Source organism: Nycticebus coucang, chromosome 8 (genome assembly GCF_027406575.1).
Source record: "Nycticebus coucang isolate mNycCou1 chromosome 8, mNycCou1.pri, whole genome shotgun sequence".
Taxonomy (NCBI): Eukaryota; Metazoa; Chordata; class Mammalia; order Primates; family Lorisidae; genus Nycticebus; species Nycticebus coucang.
The window spans coordinates 54,550,432-54,564,092 of record NC_069787.1 but is presented as its reverse complement, the minus strand read 5'-3'; the positions used below and the strand labels follow the sequence as shown (position 1 = coordinate 54,564,092).

General features: G+C 38.7%; 1 protein-coding gene across 2 annotated transcripts in view; it reads left to right on the top strand.

Moving 5' to 3' along the window:
• Nucleotides 1-13,661, top strand: part of CACNA2D3 (calcium voltage-gated channel auxiliary subunit alpha2delta 3) — a 913,362-nt gene that overhangs the window by 637,884 nt on the left and 261,817 nt on the right. The gene's annotated exons all lie outside the window — the stretch shown is intronic.

The window sequence follows — 13,661 nt, the reverse complement described above, 5'->3', positions numbered from 1 at the left end:
TCAGGCAAATCCTATACTCAGAGTCTCTGGTTGCCCAGGGAGACAGGGGGTTTGGCTTCAGAATATTCGGTAGTAAGCCGTATTTCTAGCAAAAGAGGGCTGCTGTTTTATGGCTCAGGCAACTGCTGTTCTGGTGTAGCTCCCCTCCAGCCAACTGTCCTCTCTCCGCTCCCGTACCCCAGAGTCTGCACTGACCGGCTGCAGCCCAGCACTGTCTACACCGCTCGAGCAATTGCCCAAGAGTCTGGATTCCTGGGGGACAGACCTCCAGACCTTGGAGCGAGAGCAGAGGGGAGTGTGGGGAGCGCTGGGAGCCTGGGGTTGCGGGCAGAGAACACACACAGCTTTACACAGTTTTATGCCTGGCCGTATTGTCACCAAAAGACGGCTGTCACACTGTGCCTCAGGGAACTGCCACTCTGGTGCGGTCCCCTCTCTGCCGACCAGGACTGGCCTCCAGACCTCAGTGTGAGTAAAGGGGAGTGCTGGGAGCTCAGAATTCCAGGTAGAGACTATATGCAGTTTATACAGTTTTATGTCTGGCAGGAGGACGCCGTGGCACCCTAGTAGGGGAGATAGGTCCAGTTTTTAGAGGGTCTCTCCCGTGGAGTGTAGTGGGAGGACCTTTGAACTCTGCCCTATTGTTTGTGGGGCACTCTGAGCCATTCTCATGGGAGAGGGGACTCCCGTACACTTGGTGATGGATTTTGTACCTTTTGTTTGTATCCTTGTGGTCACAGCTCACCTCAGTGGGGTTGACGTGCGTTCTTCAACCTTCTCTCTTAGTGCAGCTCAACCAGGTTACTTGCTGAATTTTTGTCCTTTAACTCTCCTACTGGATGGGAGCCTCTGTGGAAAGCTGGCTTCAGTCAGCCATCTTGTCTCCTCCCCGCTAACCATTGATTTTAAACATTTCTCCTTTTGTGTCATAAGCACTTAAAGCTATATGTTTCTTTTAAAGCACTACATTAGGTACATTTCACACCTTTTAGTATGTTATATTTTTATTCAGTTCAAAATATTTCCTAATATCCCTTGTGATTTGAGAATTTTCTGACTCATGGGTTATTTAGAAATGTGTTATTTTCTAAGTGTCTTCAGATTTTACTAGGCCTATTATTATTAGTGATTTCTAATTTGTTTCTTTTGTGTTCAAAGACTATACCCTATGATTTCAGTCATTTTAAATTCATTGAGACTTGTTTTATGGCCTAGAATATGAACTTTGTTGGTGAATATTTCATAAGTTCTTAAAAATAAGGTGTATTTTGCAGTTATGGCATATCTTGTTCTGTAAACGTCAATTATGTAAAATTGGTTGGTAGTGTTTTGCAAGTCTTCTGTATCTTCACTGATTTTCTGTTAGTCATTTTAACAATTACTGGGAGAGGACTATTGAAATTACCATCTAAAACTCTGAATTTATCTGTTGAATTTTTTGATTCTGCCAAATCTTTTATCATGTATTTTAAAGCCCTGTTAGGAGCATACATTAAGATTGCGGTTTATTATCATCTTCATGAATTGATCATTTCATCATTACGAAATATTTCTGTTTATCTCAGGTAATGTTTCTTGTCCTGAAGTCTATTCTATTTGCTTTTGATTTTTGTTTGAAATTAATGTAGTCCAAACTACATTATGATTATTGTTTGGTAGTAGACGTTTTTTATTCTGTTACCTTTAATGTACTTATCTTGTTATTTAAAATGTACTTTTGTATAAAATTTGTAGTTTGAGATTTTCTTCTTTTTATCTAGAATGAGCATCCCACAATTTAATCAATGTGCTTAGTCCATCTACATTTCATGCAGTTATGTTGTTTGGTTTTAAGTGTGCCATATTGTTATAAATAAATTCATCTTTTCTGTTATTTTTCTTATTTGTTTACCATATTATTTTAGAAAACTATATACACTTATGTATATAATATATAACCATACATAGAAATAATGTTTACATATATAAAAGAACAGATCTTACATATAATAAGCATACATATGTATATACACATATATTTTCTTTCTTTATTTTTTTTCTTTGGTTTTATATACAATTTGAAATATTTTCGTTTCTTTTTTTTTTTATTGTTGGGGATTCATTGAGTGTACAATAAACCAGATTACACTGATTGCATTTGTTAGGCAGAGTCCCTCTTGCAATCCTGTCTTGTCCCCCAAAAGGTGTGGCACACACCAAGGCCCCACCTCCTTCCCTCCTTCCCTCTCTGTGCTCTTCTTTTCTCCACCCCTCCCTCCTACTTTCTCCCTCTGCTCTCCCCTTCCCCCACCCCCACCGTGACCTTAGTTGTCATTAATAGTTCTCATATCAAAATTGAGTGCATAGGATTCTTGCTTCCCCATTCTTGTGATGCTTTACTAAGAATAATGTCTTCCACGTCCATCCAAGTTAATACAAAGGATGTAAAGTCTCCATTTTTTTAATGGCTGAATAGTATTCCATGGTATACATATACAACAGCTTATTAATCCATTCCTGGGCTGGTGGGCATTTAGGCTATTTCCACATTTTGGCGATTGTAAATTGAGCCGCAATAAACAGTCTAGTGCAAGTGTCCTTATGAAAAAAGGATTTTTTTTCCTTCTGGGTAGATGCCCAGTAATGGGATTGCAGGATCAAAATGGAGGTCTAGTTTGAGTGCTTTGAGGTTTCTCCATATTTCCTTCCAGAAAGGTTGTACTAGTTTGCAGTCCCACCAACAGTGTAAAAGTGTTCCCTTCTCTCCACATCCACGCCAGCATCTGCAGTTTTGAGATTTTGTGATGTGGGCCATTCTCTCTGGGGTTAGATGGTATCTCCTGGTGGTGCTGATTTGCATTTCTCTAATAGATAGGGATGATGAACATTTTTTCATGTGTTTGTTAGCCATTCGTCTGTCTTCTTTAGAGAACGTTCTATTTATGTCTCTTGCCCATTGATATATGGGATTGTTGGCTTTTTTCATGTGGATTAATTTGAGTTATCTATAGATCCTAATTATCAAGCTTTTGTCTGATTGAAAATATGCAAATATCCTTTCCCATTGTGTAGGTTGTCTCTTTGCTTTGGTTGTTGTCTCCATAGCTGTACAGAAGCTTTTCAGTTTAATGAAGTCCCATTTGTTTTTTTTGTTGTTGTTGTTGCAATTGCCATGGCAGTCTTCTTCATGGAGTCTTTCCCCAGGCCAATATCTTCCAGTGTTTTTCCTATGCTTTCTTTGAGGATTTTTATTGTTTCCTACCTTAAATTTAAGTTCTTTATCCATCTCGAATCAATTTTTGATTGAGTGGAGAAAGGTGTGGTTCCAGTTTCAGTCTTTTACATGTGGATATCCTGTTCTCCCAACTCCAGTTATTAAATAGGAAGTCTTTCTCCCAAGTTATGTTCTTGTTTGGTTTATCAAAGATTAGGTGGTTGTAAGATGTTAGTTTCATTTCTTGGTTTTCTATTCGATTCCAAGTGTCTACGACTCTATTTTTGTGCCAGTCCCATGTTGTCTTGACCACTATGGCTTTGTAGTACAGCCTAAAATCTGGTATGGTGATGCCCCCAGCTTTATTTTTATTACTAGCTATATGGTGTTTTTTCTGGTTCCATACAAAACACAGAATCATTTTCTCCAAATCTTGAAAGTACAATATTGGTATTTTAATAGGAATGGCATTGAATAGGTAGATTGCTTTGGAAAGTATAGACGTTTTAACAATGTTGATTCTTTTCAGCCATGAGCATGGTATGTTCTACCATTTGTTAAAGTCCTCTACTATTTCCTTTCTGAGGTTTTCATAATTTTCTTTGTAGAGGTCCTTCACCTCCTTTGTTAGGTATATTCCCGGGTACTTCATTTTCTTTGAAACTATGGTGAAGGGAGTTGTGTCCTTAATTAGCTTCTCATCTTGACTATTATTGGCGTATACAAAGACTACTGACTTGTGGACATTGATTTTATATCCTGAGACATTAATGCACTTTTTGTTGACTTCCAGGAGTCTTGTGGTTGAGTCTTTGGGATTCTCTAAGTATAAGATCATGTCATCAGCAAAAACAGAGAGTTTGGCCTCCTCTGTTCCCATTTGGGTTCCCTTTATTTCCTTGTCTTGCTTAATTGTATTGGCTAGAACTTCCAGCACTATGTTGAATAGTAAAGGTAACAGAGGACAGCCTTGTCTGGTAGGGTAATGGGGTCTGGTAGGGTAATGCCTCTGGATTTGTTTTTAGTGCTAAGAATTGCCTTGGCTATACTGGTTTTTTCCTGGTTCCTTACAAAATGAAGAACTATTTTTTCAAGTTCTTAAAAGCATGATGTTGGTATTTTAATGGGGATTGCATTAAGTCTGTCGATTGCTTTGGGTAGTATAGACTGTTGTTATTTTTTCCCTAGATAAAGGGTCTCACTCCATTGCCCAGACTCTGGAGTGCAGTTAGTTTAACCTCAGATTCCTGGGCTGAAGTGATTATTCTGCCTTAGCCTCTTGAGTAGCTAGGACTACAGGCATCTGGCTAACTTGTATATATTTTTTAATAGAGATGGTGTCTCACAGTGTTACCCAGGCTGATCTTGAACTCCTGGCCTGAAATGATCCTCCCACCTCAGCCTCCCAAAGTGCTGGCGCTATAGTCATGCGATACCATGCCTGGCCTCTGACAGTACTTTAAAGTGGTTTTTCTATTATTATTGGTTTTGCATTATTTCTGATGAAAGTCAGTGGTAATTTTTACTCTTGATCCTCTGTGTGCCTTTATTCCATTGGCTTCTTTTTAGACTTTGTTGTTATGATTGGTTTTCAGCAACATTATTATGAAGTGCCTTGGTATTATTTTCTGTTTATTTTGCTTGAGGTTCAGTAAGTCTATTGGATGAATGGTTTATAATTTTAATCAAATTTAAGCTATTTAGGCATTATTTCTTCAGATATTTTACTTTTATTCTGCTCCAAAGCATCCTGAAATGTCCATTACACATATATTCATCTGCCCGATATCATCTTACTGGTCACTGAAGTTCTTTTTTGACCTTTTTCTTTTTTCTATGCTGCATGTTTTTTTCTCCTTTTTTTCTATGCTGCGTTTTGTATTGTTCTATTGCTATGTTTTCCGATTCATCAATCATTCTTTTTCCCCTGACTAATCTGCTGTTTAACCTGTACAGTGACTTTTAAAGCATGTAAAGCACTATAATATTCAACTCTAGGAGTCCTGTTTGGTTTTACTGATTTTTAGTTTTGCTCTTAGTTTTTATTCCTTCCTTTATCGTGTTCATGTTTTCCTTTACATATTTTATATCTTAATATCTAACTTAAAGCCCTTGTTTTCTCATTTCATCATTTCTACATATTGTAGAAATGATGTACATATTGTAGGTATTTCTACATATTGACTGTTTTCCCTCTTATGAGTTACATTTTTCTGTTTCTATATCTCATAATTTATGATTAGATAATGAGCATAATGACATCATGATGGTGAGGATTATATGTTTTGAATGTTTGGATTTTGTTGTATATTTTTCCAGAGTGTTGAGCTTTTTTCTAGCAGTCAGTTAATTTATAAAATTGTATGTATCACCTTAGCCCTTCAAAACTTGTTTCTAAGCTTTGGTTACAAAGGATATTTTATCTTTCATGGTGGGACTAGTTTAGTTCTAATCCTAGACACAGCCTTTTTTTACTGAATGTCCCCAATGTTTAACAAAACATCCTGATATCCCCAATGTTGAACAAAACATCCTGATGAGTGGTGCCTGTGGCTCAAAGGAGTAGGGCGCCAGCCCCATATACCGGAGGTGGTGGGTTTAAACCCAGCCCCAGCCAAAAACTGCAAAAAAAAAAAAAAAAAGCATCCTGCTCTGGCTATTTGGGCATGTAAATTTTCCGCCATTCTTGAGGTCCAACAGCTCCCACCCCCACTCCATTACAGCTTCAGTGATGTTTCTTCTCTCCTCTACCCTGTAAATGTGCTTTGCTCAGCCTCATGGAGTCTCATTCTATACATGCTCATGTTAATATTAAACCAAAGACTAAAGCCAGGCATGGTGGTTCACACTTGTAATTTGAAGGAATGAGCATTGCTTGAGCTCAGGAGTTTGAGACAAGCCCAAGCAAGAGTGAGACCCCATCTCTACCAAAAAATAGAAAAAAACTAGCCAGACATGGTGGTGCTATCCATGGGGGAAGACCTGTCTATAGATTTCTGGAGTTCTTTTTCTGTGTAACTTTTATTATTGTTATTATTTTAAATTAATACAAGGGTACACATTTGTAAGTTACATTCTTCTCATTTCCAAGGTAAAGTTCGTGTTACAGTTGAGGCCCTCATTTGGGAGGCATGCTGTACACCCTAACACTGTCTAGTACTCTACTTTGCAGATTTCCCAGGTGCTCAGGTGGTTAAGGCAGGAGGATTGCTTGAGCCCAAGAGGTTGGGTTGCTATGAACTATGATGTCTCCATGGCACTCTAGCCTGGGTGACAGTTCAGGTCTCTGTCTTAATAAACAAACAAATAAATGAAAGATTTAAGAGAACCTCTCCATAGATTTCTGGAGTTCTTTTACTGTGTAGCCTTTTCTCCCTCGTACTCTACCTTGCAGATTTCCAGGCACCTTGGCCTCTATGAACTCTGCTTAATCCTTGATTCAGCATAACTACCAGTCTCTGCTGGACTGCACCTCCCATTCTCTGGGGTCTTAAAATGCCTCTAGATTGAGTATTGGGGTGATCATGTGGTTTACCTCACTTCTGTGCCTTCATTCAAGAATCACAGTCTGTACTAATTGTGGACCAATAAATTTCTTAGGACATTTGCCTTTTATGATCCATCTAGTTTTCTGGTTGTTTGTGTTAGGAGAACTAATCTAGAACTAGTGAGTCTGTTGTGACCATAAGCAGAAATCTAATGATAAAAGATTGTGATGATGATGATTATTATTGGTTTGTTTTGTCTTAAAGATGATTTAATTAAATCAATCCATTTAGTCATTCATATTCAAAATTTTAAAAACATACTAGGTTTTGATTAATTTTATCAGAGAGTGATACTTATCTTTTTTATTCCTTGACCATGTTACATAATTTATATATTCAGTATAAATGACAGCATTTTGTAGTTCCATTCTTGGTATTTGGATTCCTCTAATTCTTTAATGTACCCCTCAGAAGTAAATCTGTCTCTCTGAGGTTTGGGCCCAATTGCCACTGATAAGACCTGACTTTCTATAGTAAGATAAAAAAACTCTTAACCTGGCTTATTGTACCCTCAATGAATCCCCAACAATAAAAAAAAAAAACAAAAAACTCTTATAGGATGGATACCAAAAAGGCTCTAGGAAATACAGATCTGTGGTAAAAAGTTACTGTGTTTCATGATTTCATTGTAAAGTACTCAAGACCATAAGAAAAACTCGTGAAAATACACATAGATTTTAAAATTATAGGAGTATATGTTTGGGAAAGAGTACTTAAGGATTGCCAAATCCCAGCCTTTGGGAGTTGGGGTATAAAATGTAGTTTTGGAGAATTAGCAGTCCCAACGTACTATCAGACCACCTTTCTAGATATGACTGAAATAAGCCTGAAGTGGTATAGTAATCGGAGCGCCATAGACTTGAGTGAAAAACAAAGCTATCTTCTAGTCTGCTGGCAAATAGACCACTTCAATTTTATTTTAACTTTGCATTCTTTTCCAGAATCCATTAATAAATCACTCTAAATATTTAGAAAAATAACAATTGGGTCATTTGACTTTTATATGCTATCAGGTCAAAAAACAAGCCCTGGAGTCAGGTCAGTTTTCTCATCATATTTGAACTCTAGAGTTGATCATATTTGAACTCTAGAGTTGCCTTAAGATTTCTTAGGAGGATGCAGCATTCAGAGTCCTAGCTCCTGTCCTGCCTTACAGTAAGCACTCAGCGTGGCTGAGCTGTCATTATAAGTCAGTAGGATCCAGTCTTGGCCTGAAAAGTGCTTAGACACACAAACAGAGCTAATAGCATGCAGCACGTGGCTTTGAGCAGTTCTTTCCCTGATCAGGTGAAACATAAAATATATGTATTGATGGGCCAAGGGAAAAACAATACGTAAGAGAAGGAATCATGCATAGATTTTTTTTTTTTTATAGAAAAGAACTTTTCTTAGACTAAAACCATAGATTTTTTTGTAGACTACCATCACAGAGCTCAGAGTTTACTGAAGAATTCCCTGAGAACATCCACAGAGGATTGTGCGCCACCCACAGCTCACATTTGTACCCTCAACTGGCTGTTTAGCATGTTCACTTCTGTGAGATACGGGTTTGATGGATCAAAGTTCCACCTCATCCCTTTTGTTTAATGGCTCCTTATGTTTTCAGAGGAGTCAGGATGTAGAAGGGCCAAGTTGAACCTCTGAGTTATAGACAGAGATAGAGATAGTTATAATCATCATCACTGTCATAGCTAACCATGAAGCTCAGTGAAAACATCAGCTGTTTTCAAAAACAGCAAAGAACACATTCTGAAAACATTTCTCAAGAATTCACCCCTAAACCAGTTATGTATAGCAGATAGCCTTTTAACACGTGATTCTTTGAGATCATCTTTCAAATGACCTTAGAAGATGGACTGTTGCCATCTGACCACGCTAAATGATGCTGTGATAAAGGCAGCCATTGGTATGGTTTTCACTGAAAGTAACTAAAGTGATGCTACATTTTTTGTTTCTACAGTAAGTTTTAGATCATTAGGAGACATAGGGATATCTTTTCCCCCCTGGTTTATGATGAGATGAGACTGTGTTTCCCAGGAATGTATGTCCCTGGATTCAGAAATGTAACGGTAATCAGGCAGCAAAGGAGTTGGTGAACCTGGCACTTGCCCCTGTTGTGGCTGGTCTCTATAGTGCAATTTCAGTGGGTGGAGAAGCCTGTGTCCCTGGGGGAAGTCTTTCTGCACAAAGCCACTATTTTGAAATGCTTACAATTCAGCCATAAAATCTGAGTACAGCATTAAATTTGCTGGAAAATATGACAATATTGTATGGTTTTTATCCTCCCATCCCCCCAACTTCTGAACCTTTTATTTTGGAAATTTCCTTTGGAATTTTTCAACTTGAGACATAGCAAAGCATGAAACATGATAAAAAATATAAAAATCATTCTACTTAATATATGACATCTTGAGTTTGTAATTTCCTGTAAAGATGTGTTCTAGAATTTTTACACATCTTTTTATCATTCTCCCAGTAACTACATTAAAAGCAAAGGTTTTCACGCACCTTAGCTATGTGGTGTTCACCTTAGAGCTATTGTACAGAAAAAGCTGTTGCAAGCTGAAATATTGCCATACAAATATAAAGCTCTATTATTGTTAAGTACAAATAAATAAGCCAAATGAGGAAGCAAACACAGGCTGCAGGAGGTTGCTTGAAAAATCTGGAGAATCTGCTCTGTAAGATCCTTGTATCGGAAGTTCCCACACATTGAAAAGTTGTCCCCTCAACTCTAAAGATCCTATGAAAAATGTGACGCTTAGAAAATTGCTCATTTTGGCTACTGTATTACAAAGTTATCGAGTGTTACCTAATGGTTCCTTTTGAGCATTAAACTTCTTGTATTAAAAGACACAAACCTTGCCAGGTCTTCATTGTGGCTACCAATAATGTGAAAGCCATTATCAAGTGTCTTGTATAGTGTCATTTTCTACCAAAAAACTGGGCCAGAATTTAATAACAATATTGTCTCATCCAGTACAGGTTGTTTCTATAATGTGAATTAGCTCCTACCTGATTGGTAAAGAGAGAATGGTGTTATTATAGGACAAAACTATGTTGATATATATGCCATTTCCCCTAGGGTGCCATAGTTTTGTATCACCAAGGAAACAGCAGCTGAAAACAAAGCTTGCCATGCCCATTGAGAACAGCAGCCTGCAGAGAGGTAGCTTCCAGCACAGGAGAATTAGTTAAAGTTCTTCCTCTGGGTTCCAGGGTCACGTGTTCTTGTCTTGGAAGTGCTTCCTGCCTGGTTCACCCAGTGAACATTTCACCTTTATTTCCATTTTTCAGGTGCCTCAATGTTTCTTTATTGCTCCTGCCTTCAAGTTATCAACTTTTTTTTTTTTGAGACAGAGTGTCATTTGGTCACCCTGGGTAGAGAGCTGTGGCATCACAGCTCACAGCAACCACTCTTGGTCTCAAGCAATCCTCTTGCCTCAGCCTTCTGAGTAGATGAGACAAAAGGTGCCTGCCACACCACCCAGCTATTTTTTTAGAGATAGGGTCTCCATGTGCCTCAAGCTGGTCTTGAACTTGTAAACTCAAGCAATCCACCTGCCTTGGCCTCCCAGAGTGCTAGAATTACAGATGTGAGCCACTGTGCCTGGCTTCTCAACTCTTTTTTTTTTTTTTAAATGATAAAATACTTTAATTTTTTTAATCATAAATTTAACATGTCATTTTCACTGTGCTAATATTTTATGAGTGTTTTTATTGTTTTTGTTCAATTCTCTGGTTACGAACTTCCTAATAGTTTGAGCTATCTGTCCTTATCCTATTTTTCCTACCACCTCTATTATTTTTAGGGTCTCATTTTCCACCAAGTATCATATCATAGCAGAAATGCCTGCAGTTGTACTTCTTTCAAGCTAACACTTGTTTTTGTAGTAGGGACCCTCTGAAATATATAACTTAACAGATTTGCTGCTAAAAATCATGGTATCAACCTTGTGCCCCATCCTTTGTGAGTATGTAGAAAGTGTATTTATCATCATTTCTGGTGCCTTTAGCTTTTTTTCTATGACCAACACTGTCTGTATACTCTCTCTACTGCAGACGTGGAGGGTGACTTTACCATGGAGGGTTCACTTTGCAGTTAACAAAGTGTGTGTGTTGGGGGGAGGGTCTTCCTGCGTGCTGTTCTTGCAGCTCAGAATTCCTAGGTAAGTTGCTCCGTGGGTTTCTTTGTGCTTGAACAGTTTGTTAGATCCCTACGAGTGCTCTCTTGAAGACATCTGTTGAGTGAAGTAAGGGCTTCATTGCAAACTCTGGAGTTTTCATTAATTTCCCTCTGAGGGTTTTTTATGTCTCCTTTTGTTGAGAAGGTAGAAACCCATTCGTCTATTTTGGAGCGTTTCAAGTTCGTTGGCTCCCTATTTCCCCTCATGAGGCTGTCCTCGGAGAGCCCTTCTGGCCATTGTTGACCCTTCTGATTCTCCACGTCTGTGACCTGCCATATGGTCTCTCTGCTTCTGACAAGGCCCCCAGCTCTCCCCGGTGGCTGCAGAGCCAGGTGAAAGAAAGCTCCACATCTTCCCCTGCTGCCCCCAGTTGGTACTTTCCTTCCTGCATCCCTTTCCTCCTGTAACCTTCTCGGCACCGTGTCTCCTTATATGGCCCTGAGTTGGCTGCAAGTTCATAATCTCAGAGGAATTCCATGACATGCATAAATTATGAAACATTTTTGCAAATTAACTTTTAATTAAAACCAGCAGCTTAGTGTATCCAACTGGAAGCAGTCACAATGTTGGAAAGTGACGCCGCTGGGGTGGGAGTTCAGGAGAAGGTCTGAGTGGGTTTGCATCCTGTTTGGCTATTTCCAAAATTAATGCTGTAGAAAAGAGCTTCCTTCCCTATCAGTCCCTTCTTAATATCCACTGCTGTCTTTGACTAATCTCTTCATGCCATCAGCCCCTGGAGTGCCATGGGGACCGATATGATTTTTGAGCAGGAAATGCAAATACATCACGGTAATAGTTTTATCTGGCCTTTGCCAAGTTTCCCTTTGATTCCACCAACCCTTGTTCTCAACTGAGAACTGGCAAGACCTCCAGCTCCCCCACACTGCCAGAACTCCAATTCAGATCACTTTTCGGCAGGGTGACCACCCAAAGTAAGGCTGAAGAATGACAATTTTAATTGGAACCTTATTTTTCAGATACAAGGCAGAGTTCAAACCTGATGAGAAATGACTTCTTATTGTGAGAATTTTCAGAACATTATAACAAGTAAAACGTCCGAGGCTGTTTCCCCGCTGATACTCCTTAGCTATACGTAATGTGAGACTTATTCCGATCTGCCCATTAATAATCCAAATTTTCCAGCATCTCAAAAAACGTCTGCCATAAAGTGAATAATTTATATAGGCTGGTCTTTCATCTAGGCAGGGCTCTACTGCTACAACAAAAACCCCAGCTCTTTTCATCCGAAGTCAAGTTTGAAAAATCTGACCTTTGGAGTTATCAGTCCACATCTTTGCTACTAAGTACCTGGTACTGCTGGTCTGTGTAGACCCCCAGCAGAATTAGCCGCTTGGCCACTCAGGAATTTTGAAGTTTAGCATCTTCTCTGTCTTTAACTTATTTGGCTGATGGGAAAACCTCACCCACATAATCAGTATTTTAAAAGTGCTGGAAGAATTTTTAAGATGCTAATACATAGTGTTGGCTTGGGGGCAGTGAAATGGAACATTGGGAAGAGAATCTTGGTCAGAGTATAAACTGGGACAACTTTTCTTGAAAGTATTAGGACTGAAATATGTAATACCTTTTCACCAATAATTCAGCTTCTTGAAAAGCTGGGAGTGTCTGTAGCAATTTGATTACAAGGATGTCTATTATAATGTCATTCATGTTAATGACAAGGCAGGCCTAGATAGCTAATAATAATCAAATAAGTAATTTATTGCATATTCAAATAATTTAAAATGTAATCATTTAGCATGATATTGAGATCAGCAATGGTTATTAACATCATAAGTGTGTTAAATGTCTTTTTCTGGCCTATCTTTTATATCTAATTTTCTATGAGAAATGTTCATTGATTGTGTACTTTTTTAAAAAAGAAACATTTTCAGCTGGGCACTGGCTCACACCCGTAATCCTAGCACTTTGGGAGGCTAAGATAGGAGGATCACTTGAGGCCAGGAGTTCCAGACCAGACTGAGTGAGAGCCAGACCCATTTCAACAAAAAAATAGAAAAATTACTTGGGTACGATGGTGTGTGCCTATAGCCCCTGATACTCAGGAGGCTGAAATAGGAGGATCACTTGAACCTGGGAGTTTAAGCTTGCAGTGACCTATCATGATCCCGTTACACCTGCACTGGGGCACTCTAGTTGGGGCAAGACTTTGTCTCAAAAAATATTTTTTTTAATTGAAAAAAAGAAACACTTTTAAAAGCATATGCATTGCAAAGAGGGATCTTTATATTCATCTTTTTCTTTCTTTGAAACATACTGTTAGAAAAAGAAGTTGATATTTCATCTGTATCTTAAGCTAGAGTCTGAGAAATCAGTATTAAGTTATATATGGTCTGGCAACATAATACACAAATTGAAAAAAACAAGAAAATCTGGAAGACAGAGATACAATTCTCCCCATCAGTCTTTCCAACGGCGTTGAAAGGACTTACAGATATGCAGTAAAAATTGGATTGAGGACTTGAATAATTTTGAAGTAGAAAAGTCAGCTGTATTTGTTTCTCTGCCTTGATCCTGTTCTTGTCTTTCCCTTTATAAGGTTGTCTGTCTCTACCTCTCTTTTTCTTTCTCTTCTTCCTTCATCACCACCACCATGACAAGGGGTTAGGTGAAGCCATGCCACCTCACTTAGGGATTCTACAGTGAGTGCGGGGTGCATATGTTTAAGGGGCTAGAGAAGGAATGGGGCGTCGAGGAAGTGGTAGACGGACA